The sequence below is a fragment of the Siniperca chuatsi genome, linkage group LG1 (assembly GCF_020085105.1).
Source record: "Siniperca chuatsi isolate FFG_IHB_CAS linkage group LG1, ASM2008510v1, whole genome shotgun sequence".
NCBI lineage: Eukaryota > Metazoa > Chordata > Actinopteri > Centrarchiformes > Sinipercidae > Siniperca > Siniperca chuatsi.
In genome coordinates, this window is record NC_058042.1 from 30,271,452 (window position 1) to 30,288,427 (window position 16,976).

A 16,976-nucleotide genomic window follows, 5' to 3' on the forward strand; every position below is an offset into this window, starting at 1 on the left:
TGGCAGCGAGAAATTGTTATTACAGCATGCCCACAATATAAAATGTTGACATGGATTCATATCTCAGTCACATCCAGGTGTGACACACAGGTTTGGGCATTTTGCACAGTTCTGTGTCTCTACCACCCACGCCGAACATTCAAAAGTGTAAACAGGGAAAACAATAAGCTGCCATTTGCCTGGGCGCTCCCTGACGTGCGCTCCTCGAATCACAGATTGAGAATCTATTCTGTTCCCCTGACTGGAGCTGACTGGGAGTCCACAGGGATTCAACCGACCTCCCCAGCATAGCCAAAGGTCACACAGCAGAGGTATGGCTTTCTAATGCAATGCCCTTTTGTGGCGTCTGAACTGCCTGCATTGTATTCCCCTCACATAGACTTCTTGCGGGGAGAGAGGCTTTGAGAAGCCGGATAAGGAGAATAGCATTGACAGCAGTTCTAAAGGGCAATCATACAGATAATTCAGTCCAATGGCCCTCTTTATTGAGATTAAGGCGCAGGCACCTCTGATATTGTAAACAAAACAATGGGTATTTCACCCTGTGATGGCCCAAAGACTCAATGAGAGATGAAAAAAAAGGCATTTTCTACTCGGACAACAGCTCAAGCAATGCTGTTGTCTGTTAAAGCCGGCCAAGGAGAGCTGTGCTCCTGCCAAGCTGGCATCATCATTCACTGAACAGAGTTTGTTGTTGTGATGTCATGATAGTACATTTGGCAAGTTTTGGTCGTATCACTGTTGGCAAGTGAACTCATTCAGTATCTCTATGATGTCTAGTTTTCAGGAACTTTGCAAACTAATCTTGTTTATAGCTTTGCTAATGGCATGGCTCTGTGAACGGCAGTGTCAGTCTGTCAGTTGGTCCACCACTTTGGTCCATACCAAATATCTCAACTACTATTCGATGGATTGTAAATTTTGTAAAGATATTCATGGTCCCCAGACGATGAATCCCAATGAGTTTGTTGGTCCCCTGACTTTTTCTCTAGCGCTATCATCTGGTCACAAGCTGTACTTTGTGTTTAGTGCTACTAAGCAAATGTTATCATGCTAAACTAAGATGGTGAACATGGTAAACAATATGCCTGCTTAACATCAGCATGTTAGTATTGTCATTGTGAGCAATGATGACATTAGCATTTAGCTCAAAGCACCGCTGTGCGTAAGTACAGCCTCACGAAGCCGCTAGCATGGCCGTAGACTCTTAGTCTTGGGTTGAATTTAGTTTGCTTTGCAGAATTTTCTCAACCCACTGAGGAAAGTTAAATACTTCAGTTAAAACATAACTGGAGTTACATGGATTTCACCTGACCGCAAAAATATGGTAGAGCCTTTTTCCTTCCGCACTTTCTACAGCGCTCTAATGTGTGTGAGCAAACAATAACAGCTAAATCGTAGAAATGATAACGACACAATTTATGTGGATTATCACCTCTGCAGGATGTACAGTATAACATGTATAGAGTCAGTGATGTCACTGTGACAGACAATTATCTTGACAACGTCATTTCTCACTGCTTTAATCATGAATATTTCGAATATTATATACTGTGTAAGACCAACAGCTTGTTTGTATGTTCGAATGTTCCTTTAATATCTGATGCAACCTGTTGCAAGAGCAGACAATGAGAGCAGGAGAAGTCTGCTAGCAGATATGGGATTAGGGGAAAAAAGTAATTTATCCCCTCCTAGCAATTAGAGGGTATTATCTTTGTAATTACTATTATTATCACAGTTAAAAAGGAAAGCATTTGTAAAAAGTGGTGTTCACGACACTGCACATTACTCCCTTATTATGTTAAAATTCTTATTAAAAATCTGAAAGTGCAATTATGTCAACTGGCGAAGAGTCATTAAATCTAGCATGAAAGCCTCCCTGATATCAAATGGTAAGATTCAGCCTCTCTTCTAGCCAAACTCTCTCTCTCCACAATACAGCAGAGCTCTGTCACGCTCTGCGAAGGCTCAACAAAGGACACTGCAGTCCCATTAGCCAAGTAAACAAATCAGAGAGTGAAATGAGAGGCTTTTTATACTGAAACAATGGATTTCCCATAGGAGAAAATATGGCGGGAGATGAAACCCAATAATGAGGCACATGCTCTTATAGAAACCCTGAGATGGGAGGCTTGAGTGAAAAAGGCCCTATCCCCGCTAAAGAGATGAAAAATCCTGACGATGGTTTATGGATTGAAATGAGAATGCTCTGTGTTTGGGATTTACTCGCAATTCTGGAGTATCTGAGATGAGAGAGCCACAATTTAGCATTCACAGCAAGACACATGCATTCATCTGATCATTTAAGAGGAAAATCTGATTTGGAGGCGTTTTTTTTTTTTTTTTTTTTACCATATACTGTATTAAATTAGACTACTTTTGCCAATTTAGGTGTCAAATTACAGGATTTGCTCCAGAAGAGAAGGATGCAAATTCACATTGTTGAAAAATAAATTGTGAGTTCCTATCCCCACTGATATCCCCACTTTCCCCTAAAATGTGTAATGTAAAAACATGTGCTCCATACTAAGAAAAAATCAATTTACCATCTCAAATTGTCATATTCCTCCTCACCTACCAGTATGTCTGCAATTATTGTGCAGCAGCCACAAGTGTGAGGCTCCCCTGAGTGCAAATGCCCTTTTTGTATATCTTTTTTTTTTGTGAGCACATGGCTCTGAAGCCAGAGAAGATTGGAACTGGATAGTGGCGACCCTTGTCTTTAGAAGGGAGCTCTTGGGGGACGTGAGGTTGGTGGCTTCATCTCTGTCCGAGACAGAGGAGACCCTCCCCACAGCTGCTTTAACACAGAGATGCTCTATCTGACAGAGTATTGATTATCTCAGGTCTCATGTGCAGCAACACTGCATTAGCTCACGACAGCCATACAGACATCTCACACACATATGGGCCCCCATTGACCTCAAGGCAGATGGTTGGAAAATAATGTCAAATCTCAGTATGGACACGGTGAAAAAGTACAGAACAGGGTACACCTGTAAACAGCATTAATACTACCTCATTATAATCAGGCTAGAGACATTTTAAATGATTCCACAATTTGCACATAAGACTTCATGGTGGATTTGTTTAGTGCTTCAGAATCTCATGGTGCTCTTTGTTTCAAAATCTCTAAATCACTCTGAAAGAACTTTACTATAATTGATTCATATATGCTTGGATCTTGAGTTAAAAACAGGAGAAACAGATTTTGACACAAAAGAAATGTGTGTCAAAATGAATGAATGGTGTCATTAAATGCAAGTAGTATTTAAAGGACTGCGTGAGATACGAGCCAAAGCAGTTTGACATTACTGTCCATAGTTAGGATCGATGGTGGGATGGGTGCCTGTGTCTGAAGCAGGAATTACATTTAGGTTTAGGTAACAAAAAGACTTAAGGTTAGGGAAACGCTTTCAGTTAGAAATAAAAACATGGACATTTTCAATATTGAACCAGCACCATGATCTTTCCCTAACCTTAAGTACTGTCGATGCCTACACATAACCAAAAAAGTTTTTATCACACTTAGTTGCTACGAGTTTTGTACTTCAAGAGTGAGTGAATATTGTGGAAAAACAAAAAGTGAACAGTCTTTAGACACATTCAGTATCAACATCAAGACAAATATCTGGCACTAGATGTTCCCCAGTTGTTGTTCCGCAGTTTGGTGCTGGGCAGGTAGTGTACAGTGGGTTCATCAGAGCCTATTTTGATGAAAACGGCTGCAGCTGAGAGCAGAATTTGTGGGCAGGAAAACCAAAACAATGTCCTAAAAGATGCTAAAAGTCCAGAGTAGCAGATTTGGGTGATACATTACAATGTCATTTGACCTATTATTAATAAAAAGTATTGTTTATGCCCCTTTAAGGGTTCTTTTCTGTCTTATTCTTATTCCACTCAGTTGCGGTAAAACATTGTGTCAGATTTAAGCTTAATAAACCTTTCATGAAGGGAAGATGTAACCGGAAATGTCACAGTTAATGTTCAGTTCATGAAACTGAGACTGTTCATGATATAAAATGCAACAGAAAACTGCATGTACAAGCCCACTATAAACTCCAATGCAAGAGTGCTGCTCTCCGCATTAATGTAGTGACTGTTATGGCGCACCGAGATGACATTTACACGTTTGATAAATCATTTATCAAATATCAACTGTAATTTGACAGGAAAGTATTCTACAAACCTGGATATATAGTTTCAGCTTGTCATATTACTATCTGTTCTGATGGAACTGAATGTGTTTATATGTCTGCTTCTCCCCATTGTACCTGTATACACCTGCTCCCTCCCACTATCTTTATTACACATAATATTAATGTAGAGCAGGGCGGTGGTTGACATTTTTATTGAATTATTTACAAGGGAAAATAATGACGGTGGGGTCTCAGCACTAAACAAATAAATAAATCAGATCTCTAATCAAATTCAGGGATGATGTATGTGGAGCAAGATGTTATTAGGTTAGGTGATAGGTGTCAGCACTCACAATGCCAGCAGTGGAAGACTGCATGCATTTGTACAAGGGAAATAATTGGAATTTACCTCAGTGTTTTTTTTTGTTTTGTTTTGTTTTGTTTGTTTTTTTATATCTGATTCTCCCTCTCAGGCAATCAGATGATGTGAAGATTTACTAAATCACAGCTGGAAGTTTTATGAGACTCTGAAATGGAACACAGTGCCTGGTGACTTTTATTAAAAGAAAAAAAAAATGTTGTCAAAGTTTCTTTGTTGCCCATGTCCATCTTTTCTTTGTTATTCTGATCTTTGATTACTGATTGAACATAAAATACAGAAGCGATATGAAAAAAGCTCAAATTTGAAATGACATTCTTATTCATTTTGTTCAATTCAAGATTCCCTAAGGGTCAAATATGAGAACACATGTATTGATGGTGTTGATTAGTGTGTAAGGGTAAAGTCCTTTTTTTTAAAACAAAACAAAAACAAACATTGTTTTTCTGCAGAAGGAAGATGTTTCGTTTGCTTGTTTCATTTTGGCAGGAAATTAGCTCCATAGAAGTCTGCTCCTACCTTGCCTCTTCGCAAGATGCATTTCACATGTTTCAGCTATGTCATAGCTGATATGTTACACTTTCCTACTGGCTCTTTTCCACTAAATTGTCCTAGAAACTAAGAAGACCCAGGAACTAAATCCGGGACTGAAAGTCTTATTTCTCATTCCTGTTTGCATTTCCACTACATCCTAGGAACAGTGAGCGTTTATGTGAGTTAGGCCCACAATGGAAAGTGGCTTTTCTTTCATGCAATGAGACGACAGATTCATTAAGTGTTACATTTTGTTTCCTTGTTATTTGCTGTGATGCTTGAATGGTTAATAATTGAATGGTTGTTGGGAGGCTCTGTGACTGCATTGAAACTATTAGCAAAGGAAGGTTTTGTTTCATTTTACTCTATCTTGATCACTGTCTCAACTGCCGCTCTTTTCTACTTCACTCACTCTTTATCTGTCTATTTTTTTGAGTAGTTACTAGTATAAATGTCAACAAGAAATTTCCATCTGTAGCCTCAAGGCTTGGGCTTGACAACACTATTGTCAGACAAGAGCATCGATATTAGACGGTTTTGCGAAATCCCGGGATACCTTCAATAAGTGTGTTTCCATCCACCTGTTTTCATTCAAATTTTCAATTTGCACATACAAACCTGAGTGAAAACACCAGAAATTACAAAAAAAGTTGAAATGTCGCAAAAATGTTGTTACGCTTGGCTGAGGTGGGAAGGTTGTGTCGATAAAAACAAAATGAGACAGTGGAATGGAAACAGACTTAGTGAATTAATCATGGCGTACATGAAGCATGTGACGTCAGTCTTCACTGAAGAGACAAAAAATGGCGGCAGACAAAAACATCAGATCTGTGTGAAGCAACGAGGAAACTGTAACGTTCCTCAAATTAATACATAAAATAAACATAAGTACAATATTTTCATCGCGTTTTCCACATGGTTTTCCATTGATCGAGATTTGACTGGCACTCTTTTAATTATGTCATCTCGTTGTCTTCTTCTGCAGTGGTTTAATGGCTCCCGACTGTTTATCTTGATGCACCCAACTCCAAATATTCACATAATAGTAGTAGATGGAAACATGTTCATTCGCATTTTCTTTTGGCTATTTTTAAAAAAATTATGTTCAAATGTGGCTAAATTTGGATGGAAACTTGGCTAATAACAATGTTTTTAAAATTTGCGTTTTCTACAATATCTGTGTGGCAACTACGGTGTGGTTAAGGTAAGGAAATGATCATAGTTATGGCAATAAACTATGGTATGGTTAAGCAACTAAAACACCTCCACAGTAGTACTTTCTGCCCCGCTTCATACATGTAAAGGACACACCACTTCCCGGCATCGGTACTGAACATTGCACTGGACATAAATCGCAAAGGTGGAATCGTTAAAATGTGAGTGTAAATCCTATGGATGTGATACTGGGCTGGTTTGTCCACTTCCACCCTGATATTTCCCAGGAAATACTACCCCTAAAGCTAGCAGGGACTTTTTCAGGAGCCCAGAAACTAAATGTACACTGTGATTCCTACAGTCAAAACACAGGTTCCTGAATCCCTAAAAGGGTTCCTGTGTTCCTGGAAAAGTTCCAGCAGTAGAAAAGGGCTCCGAGTCACAGTTGTGGAGAGTTGAAAGTGACTATTTGTTTACTTTATTGGATAGGAACAACTGAAAAGAGACAGGAAAGGGGAGAGAGGGGGGGGGGGTGACATGCAGCAAAGTGCCCCAGGCTGGAATCAAACATTAGACTGTATCACCACCAGGAATATATTAATTAGAAAATCCAAATCCAAAATGTTAATATCTTAAAATATTGCAATGAAATAACCAAATCTAAAACCTTTTTTGTCCCAATTACTTGTCCAATTGACATTAGGGCCCCTTTTGCCAAAGCGGAGGTCCACAATGAGATAATCCCCTCATGGAGGCAATAATAAGTGTATGGAGGAGGTGAGGAAGTCAATGGACAATTAACTTCAATTGACATTGAATGGACAATATCTCTAAATGCATTTACAGATGTACAGTGGCTGGACTACCTGGAAATAAAAGGAATTAAAATTAGAATACTGTTCACAGCTGAAGCCTATTATCCCAACGCACCACAGAGAGACAAAGAAAATGAGATATAGTGAGTGTGTGTGCCCGAGAGAGAATGAGAAAGAGAGAGAGAGAGAGTGCAAGAGAGGGAGAGAAAGAGGACAAGACCACAGACGGAGGGAAGCAAAGTTGAGAGCCATTAGTGAAAAAAAAGAAAAGTCCAGCCCCTAAAAATGACCTCAGGTGAAAATGAGATAACTTCTCTCTCTTTTTATGGCTTCCACAATGAGGTATTATAAGCCAGAAAAGGGTATAAGGTGGGGAAAGTGAGATGAGGATGAGCGTGTAATAGTGAGGGAGGGATCTCCATTGATATATCCATCCAAACTGGAGGGCCTGGAACTGACAGGGCCCAAGAGGAGCTTCTGCAAAGAGCCTGAGAGAGATAAGGGGGTCATTATTCCCCAAACTTGAATAATCCCTCAATGGCAAAGCCCCGGCCTTCCCCAAGGATTATGAGACTTCTGAGCGTCTGTGAGGAGAAGAGAAGAAGAGAAGGGGAGGAAAAACATTTTTTCTCTATATGTAATCATATATATATATATATATATATATATATATATAATAGAATAACCTCAAATGAATACTGCATCCAAACTTTTTTCGATATTTGCATGCTGTCTTCCCAATTTTGAGTTGAAAAAATGGAAATACATAAACAAATACATAAAAAACATGTGAAATTAGGTGGTGTGTGAAATGATTTATGTAACTGCCGCATTTGTCTTGCTGTGATGGCCCGATCTGGAGTAGAAAAGGGCAACCAAAAGCTTAGTTTGGGTTGGATTCAGTTTCTCTGACTGTCAAGATGCATTCCCCATAAACGTTTTACATTTTCTCATATCTGAGACATCAGTCCGTCTCTATCTCTGGCTTCTCAGTGACCAACTTGGGAATGTTCTGCCTCTGTATCTCGGTGTAGTCTATGAGCTAGGTGGCTGCAGATCAGAATTAAGGGCGGCCATGCAGAAAATGGCTACGGGGGCTTACGGGTGAACAGCGGAAGATCATTTTCAAAGGGGCCCTAAAAATTAACTGTGCTGTGCCGTTAACTCAATCACCTAACTGCTGCATGGTAAGTTCCAGCATAGGCATTTCATTGCTGTCCAGTTGGTATTTGATGAGGATTGGGTTTTTTGATGGACTCCAAATTGCACTTCAGATGTTGTTTGAGAGTTCAAGCATCCAATTACATTCTGAGCCATATGTACGTGACACATCTTCAATTACTGTCCTGGAGCCTCTCCATTCAAAAGCAGACTGGGAAGAATGTATAAAAGCCCTTAAAGGGAAAAAAAAGCTCTGTGAATTTCGTGTGTCAGACCATCCGCCTTTTCCTGCTTTTTCAAAAATGGCATGTTAATGTATTCGACTTCTAATCTGTGGCATGCATCATGCTTTCTTTTATGTGTATTTCTTTTATGTGTATTGTGTCCTTCAAACATTTGTGTTTAGTCAGTTTTTTCCTTAGATACTCAGGGCTAAGCTCAGTGGCTCTTGATGAGGACACCTATCCAATCAGCAGTTTCTCCCTGAGACTGAAGGCTAACAACAGTAGAGTTAACTTGAACAGAAACAGACAAATCAACATATTTTCTGTACTTTCTCATAACCGTCTATCTCTTTTTTTTGTCTCTGGTGGGTAAACAGAAAAAAAAAAAAGAGTAGAGATGCACACGAGGAAAGAAACCAGCAACACTGTCAGTTAATTTTCAGATCTGGTAATCTTCCAAGTTCATTAACAAAGCCCGTGTCTGACTTGCTGTGGCTTTTGTACGCACCGAGGAGTTGTTGTGATACACCACAATGAATAAGTGATAAGCTTTTTGGGTAATTTGCGAAGTGACACAACTTTTATTATTTACGCCGTAAACCCTGATGGAGGGAGGGGGGGGGCAGATAACAATGAACGAATGTGACAGGATTGTGTGGGCGGAATCCACTTAGAACTATTACAATCAAACTTCATTTACATGAGCCACCAACAACCTTCAGCTGACTTTGGGGGCTGCATTTGGGAATAGCGGACATGGGTATTACAGAGCATACTGATGCATTTGTAATGGGGGCAGGCAGCAGAGCCTAATGCTGACTAGCTCCGCAGAAGAAAAAAAAAAAGCTCCAAATGGAAAGAGATCAATTCCCCCCTACTTCGCACAGCGTGATGGATTTGACATTCATCAGTGCCCTGTCAACTAATGCATTTGGTTTTATATTACACCTGAGATTTTTTTCTCTCTTTTCTTTTATGGCTTCATGAAGCCAGATTAAAATGGTAAAATTGTGAATTAATTTTTCGGTAGGGCATGGGAAGCCAAGGAAATTTTGAATTTAGAGAGTGATGGAGTATTTCATTTTAAGAGAGAAGAGTGATATTGAGGGCAAAGGAGAAAATGATTTTTCACAGGGCTAGGAAGTCTAACCTACATTAATGGTATTTATTTATTTCATTTATATCATTTCTATTGTCTATTATTTTTAATGTGGAAGAAATTTAATACTGGAATGACTTGTAACTTTGTACATTTAAAAGCAGGATTCGCTCAAAATACTATTAAAGAAAGATATAATTCATTCACAAACATCCAGAGAAACATGTTTTTTTCTAGTGTACTTGGGGATATGTGGTTTCTCTCTGACAAGTTAATCCAAATTTGTATTTTATGACTCTTAAAAATCCCTCAAATTAAAAATTAATATATGGGCCAAATGAAAGCTTCAACTTCAGTGTCCTCGATTACATTTTCTCTCTTTTTTTAAAGCAGTTACAAGGCTTGGCCTTTCTCCCTCCTAACACTGGGGGGAGCTGTTATGTTATTACCACAGAAAAGGGACATGGATGGAAACACACAGTGGAAGTGGAGTGAGACAGTTCATGCTTGATGAAGAATCGTTTGAAACCTGAAAACTGAAACTGATGATTTAGGTTTGTGCATGCAGTTACAATATGTTTTATGCCTTTAATTCCCACTCAGTGTTTTATTTACTTTTGAGTTTTTTCTTTAATTTATTTGTACTTACATTCACCTGCCAAGCACACACATACAAACATCACTGTCCCTGAGCTTCCTGTGAAAGATTATTTTTTACTAAAACAGATGAGTCTACATTGAAGCATGGCTCATTTGCCGCAGATAGATACCCCGACTGCTTGCCCTTTGCAGATTATGATTATTATGATTATGATTATGATTAGAGTTTGTCAAGTGTAAACAACTTGTTCTGATAAACACTGCTCGTGAATGCTCATCTCTCTTCCCTTGACATCCTCCTCTTGCTCCCCCATTCTCCCAGCAAGTCTCACACCACCCAATTTATATCAAAAGAGACATTTGATGTCTTTGGCAGAAATCACAAAGCACACTGTTTGTCACATTAGCCTAAGATAAAGGAAAATACATTTTCTGCTAGGGGAAATGAAAAAGCGATAGCAGCGTCTTTTAATCACATCACAAACTTTTGTGAAGAAGAAATGCAGATTATTACAATCAGCATTTAGGCTGCATTGTTTTCCTTTTCCTTTTTTTCTGACAGTGCAGTTGTTGCCTTTGGTGTATCACAGGTTATTCATTGTGTGTATCACAGACAGAATCCATGCATGTGCAGATGGGGTCCGTCTGCGACAGATCTATATATGCTGATTTTTTTTTAGAAAAGATGTAATTTCACTGACAGGGTAAATTTCCGCAGGCAATTAGCTAGGGACAAGGAGCGCGTAGAAGCCTCACCTCCTTGTAGGCATGCTGGCTGCCTTTCTGTCCTCTCCTTTTTACTCCTTGACAGAGCGCTGTCCTGCCTGGCAGAGCATGAGAGAGACAGCAGCACTCCCACTTCTTTTTATTTTCTATCAAGGTTACGCTGGTGAAAGTGCTAACAGCCTTTGAAGCTGGTTGAAGTTGCCCAGCACGCGAGTTCCATTAGAGATCACATTTTATTGAAATTATTGATCTCTTAAATTAAAATCTTTTTTTTAAATTATGAAATGTTCGAACAGATAGAGGATGTTTTTACTCATGCTTTGCCAATACTGTCAAATATATATACTAAGTTCTCTCCTCCCATAGGTTGGAGTAAATATGCACTAATTTAGGTGACCTATTTTATTTTAATGATGGATGAGTTAATTGGGCAATTAACTCAATAACAGGTGTCTGTAATTGCCCAATGCTTCAGAGACTGAGGCTTAAAAAGCTGCTTTGTCCATATATAGCTTGATGGACAGAGCTGTTCATTAATGCCTGCTACTGTAAAAAAGAACCACTTATTTTAGGTTGGGAGGCTCTGCACACCATGACATTTAATCACTGTAGACAATGTAGTCACAACCTTAAGTAAACGTAGCTGTGCATTAATATGAAAACACTCCATTATAAGTTAAATAAAACCTGCAAAAAGATCTTCAAAATCATACATAAGTAAATGTAATCAATTCAGTTCAATTCAATTTTATTTATATAGCAGAAGTTATCTCATTGCACTTTTCCTATAGAGCAGGTCTAGACCGTACTCTTTATAATATTATTTACAGAGATCCAACAAATCCCACCGTGAGCAAGCATTTGGCAACAGTGGCAAGGAAATACTTCCTTTAAGAGGCAGAAACCTCGGGCAGAACCAGACTCAGGGTGGGCGGCCATCATACTTAAAGTATCAAAAGTAAAAGTACTCATTCTGCAGAAATCCTGCCCCTGTGGCTGATATATTATTATATATGACATTACTAGATTTTTAAACTGTTGTTTATAACAGTAGTCTTGTGGTTCCAAACCTAGGGGTCGGTCCCCTCTAAAGTGTCACAAGATAAATCTGAGGGGTCTTGAGATGATTAATGGGGTAAGAAAGAAGAATAAGTAAAATTGTGCTACACAAATTTGTATTAACTTTTGGACTTATCTAATCTTTGTGAAATATTGGATAATTTTATCTCTTTGGGCCTTTAGTGGGGAAATGTTTCTTTGGTGGAACTGCTAACAACTCATAGACAAGGGGCCCCAACTACACACTCACACGGCTTTTTGTGAAGGGTCACAAGCCAAATAGGTAGCAGTGGATTTAAACCCAGTTGTGGGGCTTCCCATGTGCCTTATCATCACCGTTTCCCTAATTTACAATGTTTTTGGCTGCAAACTGGACCAGCTAGTGGTGGAAAGTCAGTAAGTACATTTACTCACATACTGTACAATTTTGACTGTACTTTTTTCATTGTTTAGGGATCATTCTAGTATTTCCTTTTTATTTATCTTTATACATCTACTCCACTACATTTAAGAGGCAAATATTGTTCTTTTACAAAAAATTTTTGACCACTATATTTATCAGTTATTTTGCAGATTAAGGTTTTACGCATGACATGTATAATCCTTTAATAAAATATAATGCAATGTTCTTGATTAAACAACCCAACAGTATATTAAGTAGTTAAAATTGGCTCCACCTAGGGATGCCACGGTGAGAAAATGTTCCCAACGATTAACACCGGTGTTACCGGTTACACCGGACATTTTACAAGAAAAGCTATTCGTCGATGACGCTCAATATCTGTAGGGCTGCGGGGCCCATTTTGGCAGCCTCACTCTTGTGGTGCGCTTGAAGGTGTGTGTGTAGATTAGAGGTGTCGCCTCCAGATGCTGCCACCTTCATCAGACAAAGTTTACAGATGTGTAGTGCTACCAGAGCATACTTATGACGTGCACGCAGTAACTTATAGCCGTATGAACACAAGTAGTTTGTGTTTTGAACGATTTTATTTACTTACGTGCCGAGCAAATGAAGCCGCATTCGAAACATCCATTCTGAGGAAAAGTTACAGTGCATGCAGAGGTCAAACTCATCTAATAGGCTAGGCTATGGAAACGTAGATAAGCAAGCTTTCACTGCCTGCAGGCTTTGTGGATGCAGCTCAAGCTGGCCAAGTAATGTTTCTTTGCAAATGCATCACAAACAAAGAAACTGTCAGAGGAGTGAATGATGAATGAAAGGATGATTTGCTGCCTTTTCATCTTTACTAGTTAACGTTAGCTAACTATAGACTGCCGCTCAAAGGCTACAACTTTTAATGTGGAATGTTTTTTTGCATGTTACTCGATGCATGAGTTGATGTTGTGAATCAATCAACACACCTTAAAGAGTAGCTAAAGTAATCCAAAGCTTTGGCCTTTCAAAGTGCCTCTACCCTGGAAATTCAAAAAATGCCTCTAGAACATGAAAAAAGTGTCAACATGGGCAGCGCTGGGAGGGGGCGCAATTGAATAGACCTACAACCAATCAGAGCAACAAAACGTGTGACTTTACATAGCGCTGAGCGACTGGGTGATGGACAGTGATTGGTCCGTTTTCAAGCATGAAAAAAATGGTGGCCTGTTCACAAACTTTATCAAATACAGCTAAAGAGCACATTAAAATGTGTTTCTGAAAAGATTTGAAATAGGCAATGCAGTAACAGAATCTTGATTCATATTTGATCAGCACTGCCTAGTTTGACAGTTTGATCTGAGTTTCGTGAGCCTGGCGGACGGACCTGCAGACTGGACGCAGGCCCAGAACTACAACCAATCAGAGCAGCGACACGTGTTGGTCGGTTGGATGGTGATGGTTGGTGACAAAAGCTGCCACCACATACATCACCTGCCTCCAGATCAGCTAATAGCAAAATTCAAATGCAATAGCCGGGTTTCAACCTGTGGAGGGTAGTCGCTTTGCATATTTATAACACAATATGTGGAATTCAAATACATTGCACTAAAATGTCAAGATTTGGACCTGAATCCATCAACAACACGACTAAATACCCTTATACATTGGTCTTCAGTTGAAAAAAAGTGGTTTGGGGTTTAGTTACTCTGTAAATGTCAATATGACTTTGACCATTCCATTTGTTGTTATTGGCTCTCTTGCATGACATATGCTAAACTGCTGCTGCTGTATGGAGCAGACACTCTTAGTTTATAACTGTAGCTCTGTAGTCCGACAGAGTAAAAAGTATAATATTTACCTCTGAAATGTTGTGGAGTAGAAGTATGAAGTAGCATAAACAGGAAATAGTCAGGTAAATAACAAGTACAGTACCTCTAAATTGTACTTAAGTACAGTAGTGGAGTACGTGTACTTAGTTACTTTCCACTTATGCTTGGCATTAAAACAAAATCTCACTTAAAGCCCATATTCCTCTCAAGGAAAAGATATTATTTCATTTTCATTATGTGAAGGATAAAAGGGAAGAGATGACATAATGGAGTGACAACGAAAAGGAGACAGAGGAGGTGTTCAGAGTCTTGTTGAAACCAGTATTAACCCAGCTCTGCCGCTGATGTCTCAGCAATGCTAGCTAATGGCATGAAAGCGTCTGTGGCAAGAGGTTTCGGGAATGTGTGGCTCTCATTGGACAGTGTCATAAGCATTCGGCTGCTTTGAAGAAGTAAGTAAATGAAAGAGGAGATGCATCACGCTCCTCCAAGCTTTCATTCCAATCATAGGCAAAAAGAATTTTTTCTCTGTCTGAAAACAACAGGAAGATATTATTCTTATTAGAACCCGTCAAACTCAATAATAATACATTTTGGCTTCTGAGCTACCACATTTCCACCTTCCCCAAATCTGTGATTAGTTCCTGATATTTTTGAGTAATTTAGCAATTTGATGAAATGCATTCCACTTTTGATAACAGCATTTAGAGTATTCATGGAAGTCATTTGCAGCATTTTTGGCAATCAATGTGCACTCATGACAGTGGATTCACAAACAGAATGATGTCTGTTCCGTGTGAAGTGTCTGAAAAATCAGTGTGAAGAACAGCAAGATAGTTCAAATGGAGGGAGGGCAGAGAAGAGTAGAAATTTGACTCTGACACAAAAACTTACCAGTGTAAAAAAGTAAATATAAAAAAGTCAGAAAATAAATGAAGATGCTAAATCGAGTACTAATAAATATTCAGTGTAATATTTATATCTGATGTGAATACCTTTTCGTTTCGAGATTAAATGACTTTTTCTGAATAATTAATACCCCTCCCGCTGCACAGATGAGTGCATATTTGCAAATAGAGCAATCACTGTTGTTGTTTCCTCAAATATTGAAATAGATAAATGGATTTTTAAGAACAGAGAGATGTTTGAGAGTGTTTGTTGAAGCTTGAAGTAACGATCTACAACATTTTCAATAAAATATCCATTTTATTACATCACATTGATTCAAACTAGTCTGTATCCAGTTCGTGAAAGCATTTTATTTGCTGTTCTAAACACCTAGACATATTGAAAAACCCTCGGCTGAACAGGAAGCTACATGTTTAAAAATTTCTGATCTGTTTAGAATAAAACGAATAAGAACCATGCAGCTATGTCATAGTGGCCTGATCAAAATCATTTGATAGATTGCTGATCTCTGTGAGATGCAGTCTATAAAAACAGTGCAACAATGAACACAAAAAAAATGAAAAATAAGTAGCTGCTGTAAAGAGGTCACACATTTCTCCTTTAATTTGTTCGCATCAACATCATAGCCCAGCGGCAGATGAAGTGGTAAGTGTTTTGGGAACTAAAATAACACGATATAGGATGTTGTGGCTCTGTATGTAAAAATAACCATGAGCGTGTGTGTGAGTGTATTTATTTATTTCTTCTCCTTCCTCTCCCCCACGGCCACGCTGCCTTTGTGCCTGGTGGACTGTTAATAAATCTGTGTATGGTCACACAGCCTACGGTCTGTAATGCTTGATTCGTGTGCTTTTCTTCCTCTCACCCTTGCCTTTGTTAGTCCACCACTGACCTTTCATCATAGCCTTGAGTCAGTGTAAGAAGTGCTGAGGGCTGACAGGAAACACTGTCTTCACGGCTCTCTACCTCTGTCGAAAAATGTCATCCTGTAATACAAACAAGCACTAATGACCTACGATAAACCACATTCATTTGGCACTCAAAAACAATGACTAAAATGTGTGCTGGCTAAAAGCCTTGTAAAACACTAATTAGAATGATGAAAATGAGTAGTAAAAAACAACTTAAGGGGACATTAAGTGAAATTATTTATCATCCTTGACCAGTGACCAACATAAACTGCTGCAACAGACAGACTTAGTATATCTTAAGCCACACCGTCAACCTGAAAATTCAAGTAAAGATTAGTTCAATTAGCAATTCAAAAAATGCTGCATCATAGGCTACAGTGTTTATTAAATGTGTCAGTAACTCCATTTACCTTAGCTTAGTTTTAGCCACGTTAGCGGCATGGTTCTATGCATGGCAATGTCAACCACTTTGATCCAAACTGAAATATCTTAACTGTTTAATTTTGGTGTTTGGTGGCATTCCCTTCAGCCTCAGCTACACTTTGTGTTTAGTGCTAATTAGCAAATGTTAGCATGCTAACAGAGATAGTGAACATGGTAAACATATATATCTGCTAAACATCAGCATGTTAATGTTGTTGTGAGCATGTTAGCATGCTGATGTTAGTATTTAGCTCAAAGCACTGCTGTGCCTAAGTAGCCTACAACTAGCATGGCTGTAGACGTAGTCTTGTTTCCCTTTAATTGGTTTCCGGACTTTTAGACTATTATTATGAACATTTTTGATATTGAGTGCATGTAGAAAAGACATTAACAGTTAGACATTAATCCTAGTGAAATGATAAGAACTGGTTGAGTTACAGCAACATCGACTCATGACTTTGGACAAAGCTCCACTAGTCTCACTACTTCAGCAACTACTAATTCCACCACTATTATCTGATCTAGGCTACTGCTGTGACTTCAGCTACTGCAACTTTACCCACTACTGCAAGCTGTTATCTGCCATATAGCTAATTTGTTGCAGAAAATTGAGTAAAGACAGTGTCTCACTATGAAA